Source organism: Chinchilla lanigera, unplaced genomic scaffold (assembly GCF_000276665.1).
Source record: "Chinchilla lanigera isolate Chin_1 unplaced genomic scaffold, ChiLan1.0 scaffold00020, whole genome shotgun sequence".
NCBI classification, from domain to species: Eukaryota; Metazoa; Chordata; class Mammalia; order Rodentia; family Chinchillidae; genus Chinchilla; species Chinchilla lanigera.
Genome location: NW_004955421.1, coordinates 18,231,392 through 18,238,544, shown reverse-complemented (window position 1 = coordinate 18,238,544; position 7,153 = coordinate 18,231,392). Strand labels below are relative to the sequence as shown.

General features: G+C 43.1%; 1 protein-coding gene across 1 annotated transcript in view; it reads right to left on the bottom strand.

Annotated features, from left to right (window-relative positions):
• Nucleotides 1–1,123, bottom strand: part of LOC102009725 (sperm motility kinase Z-like) — a 69,703-nt gene extending 68,580 nt beyond the window's left edge. Inside the window, exon 1 of the transcript XR_001233830.1 lies at nucleotides 880–1,123. The gene's annotated coding sequence lies outside the window, so the exon portion shown is untranslated. The remainder of the gene's footprint in view (nucleotides 1–879) is intronic.
• Between the last annotated feature and the right edge of the window lie 6,030 nt (nucleotides 1,124–7,153).

Below are 7,153 nucleotides of genomic sequence, written 5' to 3'. Positions count from 1 at the left end.
CCTGCTGTCCTGAGCACATTTAGCCATGCTTTCTCTTCCACATCTTCAGTGCATTTTTATACCTCCGTATGAACCATAAGTGAAATGGCATCTTTAAACAGCTGGAGGGGGAATCTGGCTTTATTTCTCCTGTTTTCTCAGTAGCTAGCATGGTCCTGGGAATACATGTTCTAAAAATGTTGAATGAGCGAGTGAATGACTGGCAAACAGAGATACAAACTTAGAAATCATCTCGTTCAGGTTCTGCTGATCAGGGATCCAGAGAGAAGTTGGCTGCCGTGCATTTCCTGTGAAATGAACCCGAGGTTGTGATCGAGTCTGAGTGGGTCTCTCTGTGAACACATGAATGCGCGTGGTGGTTCATAGCTTCCCTCGAGTTCCCAAAGGAATTCATGAGGTAATAACAGGGTTACAAGTTTCTGATGTAATTCAGTCTCCTCAGAAAGCGGAGGCCTATTTATTATTTGCTGCATGACAGAAATGAAAAGCAAAGCCAAGGGGAGTGGAGGCTTTTGAAAGGAATAAGAGTGGAGGCGAGTGCCTCTGAGGTTCAGATGGACTCAGACCTCAGTAGGCCGGGACGCGAGCCCGGCGCTTAGTCCTTCACTCCCAGCTCAGTGCAGAATTAGCCAGTGAGGAGGAAGAGCTGGGCGCCGACAACTGAAGCAGACTCTTTGCTCCTCCTGCTGAATCATCCCCCAAACCGTGTCTCCATGACGTTCCGAGCCCAGGGAGGTAACTTTGTGAATTCCTCACTATTGGAAATTAGCAGCTAAATTACAGGCCACTCACTGCGGCTTTCCCTCCCTTCCTGTCTGGCTTCATCAGTTTCCTTTGCATTTTCAGCTGGGCGAGTTATTTGCCATTTGCTTTCCTCACCTGGTGTTGGTGTAGCGTCCCCTGCAAAAGTGCACATGTGCTTCTGGCTGCCCCGGGATTCCTCCAGCTCCATAGCAATAGAGTCAGTCTATCAATGTGGCCTCTAAAAGCGCCTCCAGGCCCAATTCTTGGACGGAAGGTAGAGTGCAGTGGAGAGGATCTGTTGGCATCGTCGTCATTATCTAAATGGTGCACATGGCAGCAGACTGAAAATGCTCATCCTTACAAGAAATGACAAGGATCCTAAACTGCCTATGTGCATGCTTTATTTTAATGGGATCATGAGACAGAATTACCCAGTGGGGGTTTTCAGGGCTTTATGAAGTAATTGGCCCTCACATGTATTTTTGCCCTCTTGATCCTGTAAGAAGATAGCCAGGCTTTCTAAACATTTGCGCAGCTCCACTTGGGAGAGTATTTGGGCAAATGAGGGAAACATGGCATGCGTTCAAGTGATCTGCAGCCCATTCGCCATCCTTCCCTGTGAGTTCATTTCAAAGGGTAGCTTGCTGCGCAGTACCTTTTCTTCCAAGTCAATAACTCACTTTTCCTGAGCACCACCTGTGTTTCAGGTACAGTGTTCAGATCTTTAAACACAGCATGTCACTTAACTCCACATCCTCCTAGGGATCTAGCAATGCTAGTATCATTCCCACTGTACAGATAGGGAATCTGAGACAGAGAAATCAACAAGTTGACCATGTTTACACAGGCTCCACCTGAGTCAGGATATAAAAATGTGTTTGTGTAACTTCACAGCTAGAGTCGCGCATATGTGAAGTGTCTTTTTTTTTTTTCACCAAAGAATTCATTGAATTCATTGATTCAACAAAATTCATTGAACACCTATTACAAGTTAGTTGCTAAATGCAACAACTAAAATGGAAAGCAGACATTGCCTCTGCCTCCAGGCACTTGTAGTATGTAGTGAATGTGTTAGGAATAAGCAAAAGTGAAACCCTTTGTCTTGGTTACTTTTCTGTCCTTGCTGAGACAAAATACCCAATGTCCAAAGCTAAGGAAGAGAGGTTTACTTAGCTCACAGTTTGTGGAGGGTTCAGTCCATACTTGGCTGGCTCCAAGGCAGGGTGGCACATGGCACAGGGCAACCTTTCATGGTGGCAGAAAACAGCAAAAGCAGCAAGAGCATAAAGGGGGCGAGGGTGCAAACCTCTTTTCCTCCCTTACATTGTATGCTGGCTGTCTGCCCACGCCCACAGCTTCTCAGTGCCCTCCTCCTGCACAGGCTCAGGGTGGATACCAAAAATCATTCTAGAGCAGGAAGGGCATGTCCTTTTCACCCCAGGATGTAGAATTGCTGAGTCACTCAGCTAAGCCTTTAAACTCCTCAAGTGGACACAATGTATCAAGCATAACATTCTTCTTTTAGTGCAGACATCAGAATAATCTTTCCTATCTTCTTCCTCTTCATTAACATCACCTTCAATGTTATTCTTTATAACACTGAGCTTTCAGTATATGCCAGGAGCTGCATGAGGCCTCGTTTACCTCTCACAACCCTTTAGGGAAAATATGAAACACAGTATGATGAGAAAAACTGCAGCTCACCGAGCTTAGGTGACTGCCTGAGCCACCCAGCTTTTTAAGTAGCAAGGCCAGCATTTAAATCCAGAACTCATTCTAAAGCCTCATAGTTTAATAACAGTATCACCGAAGGCCTGTGGGATGACTCCAAAAACACACTATCACCTGAGGATTTTTCAAGGGCCGCTCTAGAAGCAATAGCAACAAAGAGCAGAAAGAACAACAAAAGCCGCTCGGCCCTGAGTGTGTATTCTGCAGAGCGCTGTGCACAAACTGGTCACATACACTCTCATGAAGCATCTGGGTGCCCTTTTTGCAGGTCAGGCCTGTGTATTAGTTGTGGTTCTCTAGGTAAATATAATCAGAAGAAAATATATGTATCATTATGCAAGGGGATTCGCTAGGTAGGCTCCCAGGTTCAGAGGTAGGAGAGTCCACAATGGGTATACGTGCTCGGGAGGGTGGAGAACGCACCAAGTACTCAGACTGAGAAGATAGAAGTCAGAGAACAAGGGGCTCAGGGATGCAGTAGCACTCCAAGGACAATGCCTGGAAACTCATGGGATGGTCCCCAGTGAGAGTCTGCTTTGGAAGTCTGAGGAAACTGGAGACCTGGAGACGGATGTCCAAAGGAGGCAGCAGCAAAATGCGCACCGCTCAGGAAGACTGGGGCTCTTCAAAACATGCATACTTCCGCCTTCTTCCCTTTTTTTATTCCATGCAGGCTACAAACCTATTGGTTGTTGCCACGCATCTCTAGGGTGGGCTTTCTCCCTCAGTTTGCTGGCCTATGTGTCAGTCATCCCTAGACACGCCCAGGACTGTGCTTCTCTGATCTGCTGGGCATTTCTTCCTCCACTCAAGTTGACTTGTCATGATTAACAGTTACAACCTGTTAGACTTACTGTAGTTTGTAAATAAAGAAACTGAGGCTCACAGCGATGAAGTAACTTTTCCAAGACCCACACACAACAGGTGCAATGTCTAAGCCTGGTTCGGCATGACTCTAAAGCTCAGATTTTGGTAAGGTCACCCAGAGCATTCTTAGGAGAAGTACTTATTTCAAAAGGCACTCAGGTTATGCCTTCTGAGAAGCAGTTCAAAAGTTAGCTAGAGGAGGCAGATGATTGCTGAGGTTCCGCTTTTACAAGGACTTCCTTTCCCCTACGCTCATGGGCTGTTATTTTTCTCCTATTAAAATACCGGTTATTTTTCCTTCTTGCTTGCTAGGAGGATGGTGTGTGTGTGTTTGAGGGATGGAACAATACAAAGGAAAACGCCTGATTAGAGATGAAGGGATAGGCGGGAACTTAGGAAATCCTTGTGGATCTGAAGGCACTGGGCTCTGGCCTCCTGCAGTCTCCCTTTTTCTGCTCATAACCACTGAAGTCTGGATGGGAAAGGAGTGGGCTGAGTCTCCCACAAGGAGTAGAGCCTCCAAGTTTACTTAAGGCTTTTAATCTTATATAATAAAGGGCAAGAGTTCTACCACTCGGGCCTTTTACTGGAATGTTGCTGCTAGGTGTTAGGTTCTAATTCAGTTTTAACGACTTGAGACAGCATGGAGATTAGAAAGAATGCTGTGATAAGAACAAGATCATGTTTAAGCACCTATTAATGGTTAGTGTGCCACTGAGCGCTTTTATTGCACAGTACTGGGGACTGAACCCGGAGCCTTACACAGCGAGGCGAACACTCTCCCACAGAGCTACACTCTCAGCTCCATGTGGAGGAGTACTTTCATTCATTACCTGTACTGTGGTTTCAAGGTGGCATTTCTCCCCCATCCCCAATTTTTATTGAAGCTTATCCTCAATGTGGTGCTCTTAAGAGTTGGGGCCTTTGAGCTAGGTGTGATGGAATGCACCCATAATCCCAGGTCTCTTGGTGGTTGAGGCAGGAGTGTTGAAACTTTGAACCCAACCTGGGCAGTTTAGCAGCATTTTAGACCCTTTCTCTAAATAAAAAAATTTAAAAAGCCTGGAGGTAGAGCTTAGTAAGAAGACCTTGGATTCAACTACCCAGGACCAAGGGAAAAAAATGGGGCTTTGAGGAAGTGATTGGGTCCTCATGAGTGGATTGTTACCCTTATGAAAGAAGCTGCAGAGGAAGTTCCCCTCCGTGGCCCTTCTGCCTTTTGCCGTGTGGAGACATGGCCTCAAGGGGCCATCTCGGAAGAGAAAACAGCCCTCACAGTGCACTTGTCATGGATTTCCTGGCTTCCAGAACTACAGAAAACACATTTCTGTTCTTCACATCTTGCCCGGGCTGTGGTGTTCTGTTACAGTGGTGTGGACAGACTAAGGCAGCTTCACCTGACCCTTCCCCCCTATGCTGCAAATGGGGCATTATTATGCCTTTTACAGGTTAGGAGATTGGGTTCAGACACAAACTGTCCCCAAGGTTGTGTAGCTGGTAGGAGGGAGGCCTGGGATTCAAGTACACAGTGACCTTCTAAGTACAGTCCACCCCTTCAGCAGGCAGCACATCCTGGTCAAACACAGTCTGCTTTCTGAGCCACAAGATCCTATGAAATGTAAATAATGACATGTAAATAAAATCACAAGTTATCACTTATTTTTAATTTTATTTGGATTTTGTTTTTCTTAAGATGAGTGTATCTTGGGCCTGGGGATTTAGCTCAGCTGTACAGCACCTGCCTGGCAAGTGAAAGGTCGTGAGTTCGATTCCCGGTACTGGAAAAAAAAAAACAAAAAACAAAAAAACAAAAAACAAAACAAAACAAAGATGAGTGTATCTTCTGGAGATTACAGTGTTATAAGCCTGATACTGGACACAGCTCTTCTGTCTTCTCTAAAGAGAATTCCTTCTTTCTTTATGTGACTTTCCTCCTTGGCAAAGCACAACTCATCTTCCTTCTGTAATAGGAGTGTTTCTTAGAAAGCCTGTAATTGTGAAGGCTTATCAGCCTCAGAAAAACATTGATTTAAAGTCCAACAGAATAATAGAGTGGTCATGCTATTGATCCTGAAATCCTATTTCTAGGACCTAATAAAGAAAATACTAGACAAGAACAGAGAGAAAAGTACCTGTGATATTTATATATTATATATTATAAGTGCCTTAAAATTTTTCAGTTATAAAGAATAATGACATAAACATCATTACCTCTAGTATATTATGTAATATTATCAATTTCATATATTAAATACATAAGAATATATTTCTATGGCATGCATGGCATCCATTCTTTTATTTATTATATTAAAATGTTAAAGACCATAGATTGGAATTGGTTAAATAAATGAAGGTTCACCTACACAAAGATATTATGCAGAGCAATTAAAAATTATTATGTGGAAATGTGTGTATTATTATAAAAAGATAAAATATTTTAGATAAAAAGTAGGCTATGAAACTGTATAGTTACTGCTTTGAAAAATCTCTTACATTAATATTTAAAAGACAAAACATACACACATATATTCATCCATATAATGTGATTCCATCTGTGACTCTATTCATACCCTGACACAAAAATGCATGTACATATGAGCAGAAAACTCTATATGCTTTTTTTTTCCAGCACCGGGAATCAAACTCACGACATTGCACTTGCAAGGCAGGCACTGTGCCACTGAGCTAAATCCCCAGCCCCTCTATATGCTTATATGTGAAAGTGTGAGCAGTGAGTCTCTCTGTGTAAGAGACTTGCCTGATTACATATATATATATATGAATGTTTTATAAGTGTGTGCTATTTTACATTATAAAAGCTATTTTTAAAACACTATTGAAGTTCATCAAACCTTCAAATTATCTGATTCAAATTCTCCATTTCATTGGAAGGAAAACTGACTGGTTACAGATAGTTCATTTCAAAGTAAGACCGGAGCCACACCACTGCGTCGTCCTCCCTTCCAGCACGGTTTCTGGCAGTAGCTTTCTTAGCTGCTACACAAGCAGTTTTCTGTTAGGCCTCTCACGAAATCTCCAGGCTTGGACGAAACACACCTGAACCACAGCACTGTCCCACTCTGTAGGTTCAAAGCCAAACACCACATGAAAGTGATCGATGCTGGTGTGGACAGTGATGCTTTCAGATATGAAATGTGGGCGTAAGTTACCACCATGGGCCAAAGGGAGGCAGGAAGCCTTCATGGAAAGGCAAAGTGCCTTTCCATGGCACATGTGTGTACACACACACACATACATACACACACATGCAGGCAGGACATGCTCAACAAGTATCTAAGGCACAGGGCAGCAGGAATACTGGTCAGTATCAGGGCCATTTTGTGCCACTGTGTAGCTTGAGCTCTGCGCATGGCCTGGGGACCAGGGGAACAATTTACATTTATAATCATTTACTATGTGAACCATGGCTCTCTGAAGATGTTCAGTGTCCATTCTGTACAAATGTACCATAAGAACTTGGTCTCTGGGCCCATGAGGGACAGCCTCATGAGAAGGGAGTTGTTGAGATCAACAACTCAGGACAAATTAATCTCTTAGCAATTTACTAACATCGTTTTACTAATATTATAATAAATTTTTATATCTATAGTAAATATTGAATATGTAAGATTTAAAACTATAATAATTAATGATATTCTGACTCTTCCCTCAAATCAAAGAAATTCTCTTAACTGGAAAAAAAAATAGTTTCAAGTGTGTGTAGAGCACTCTTTGGGAATATCCTGCTTATTTCTGTTGAAACTAATCAGACTTTCTCAAAGTAATTCCTGAGAAATATGAAAATTATATG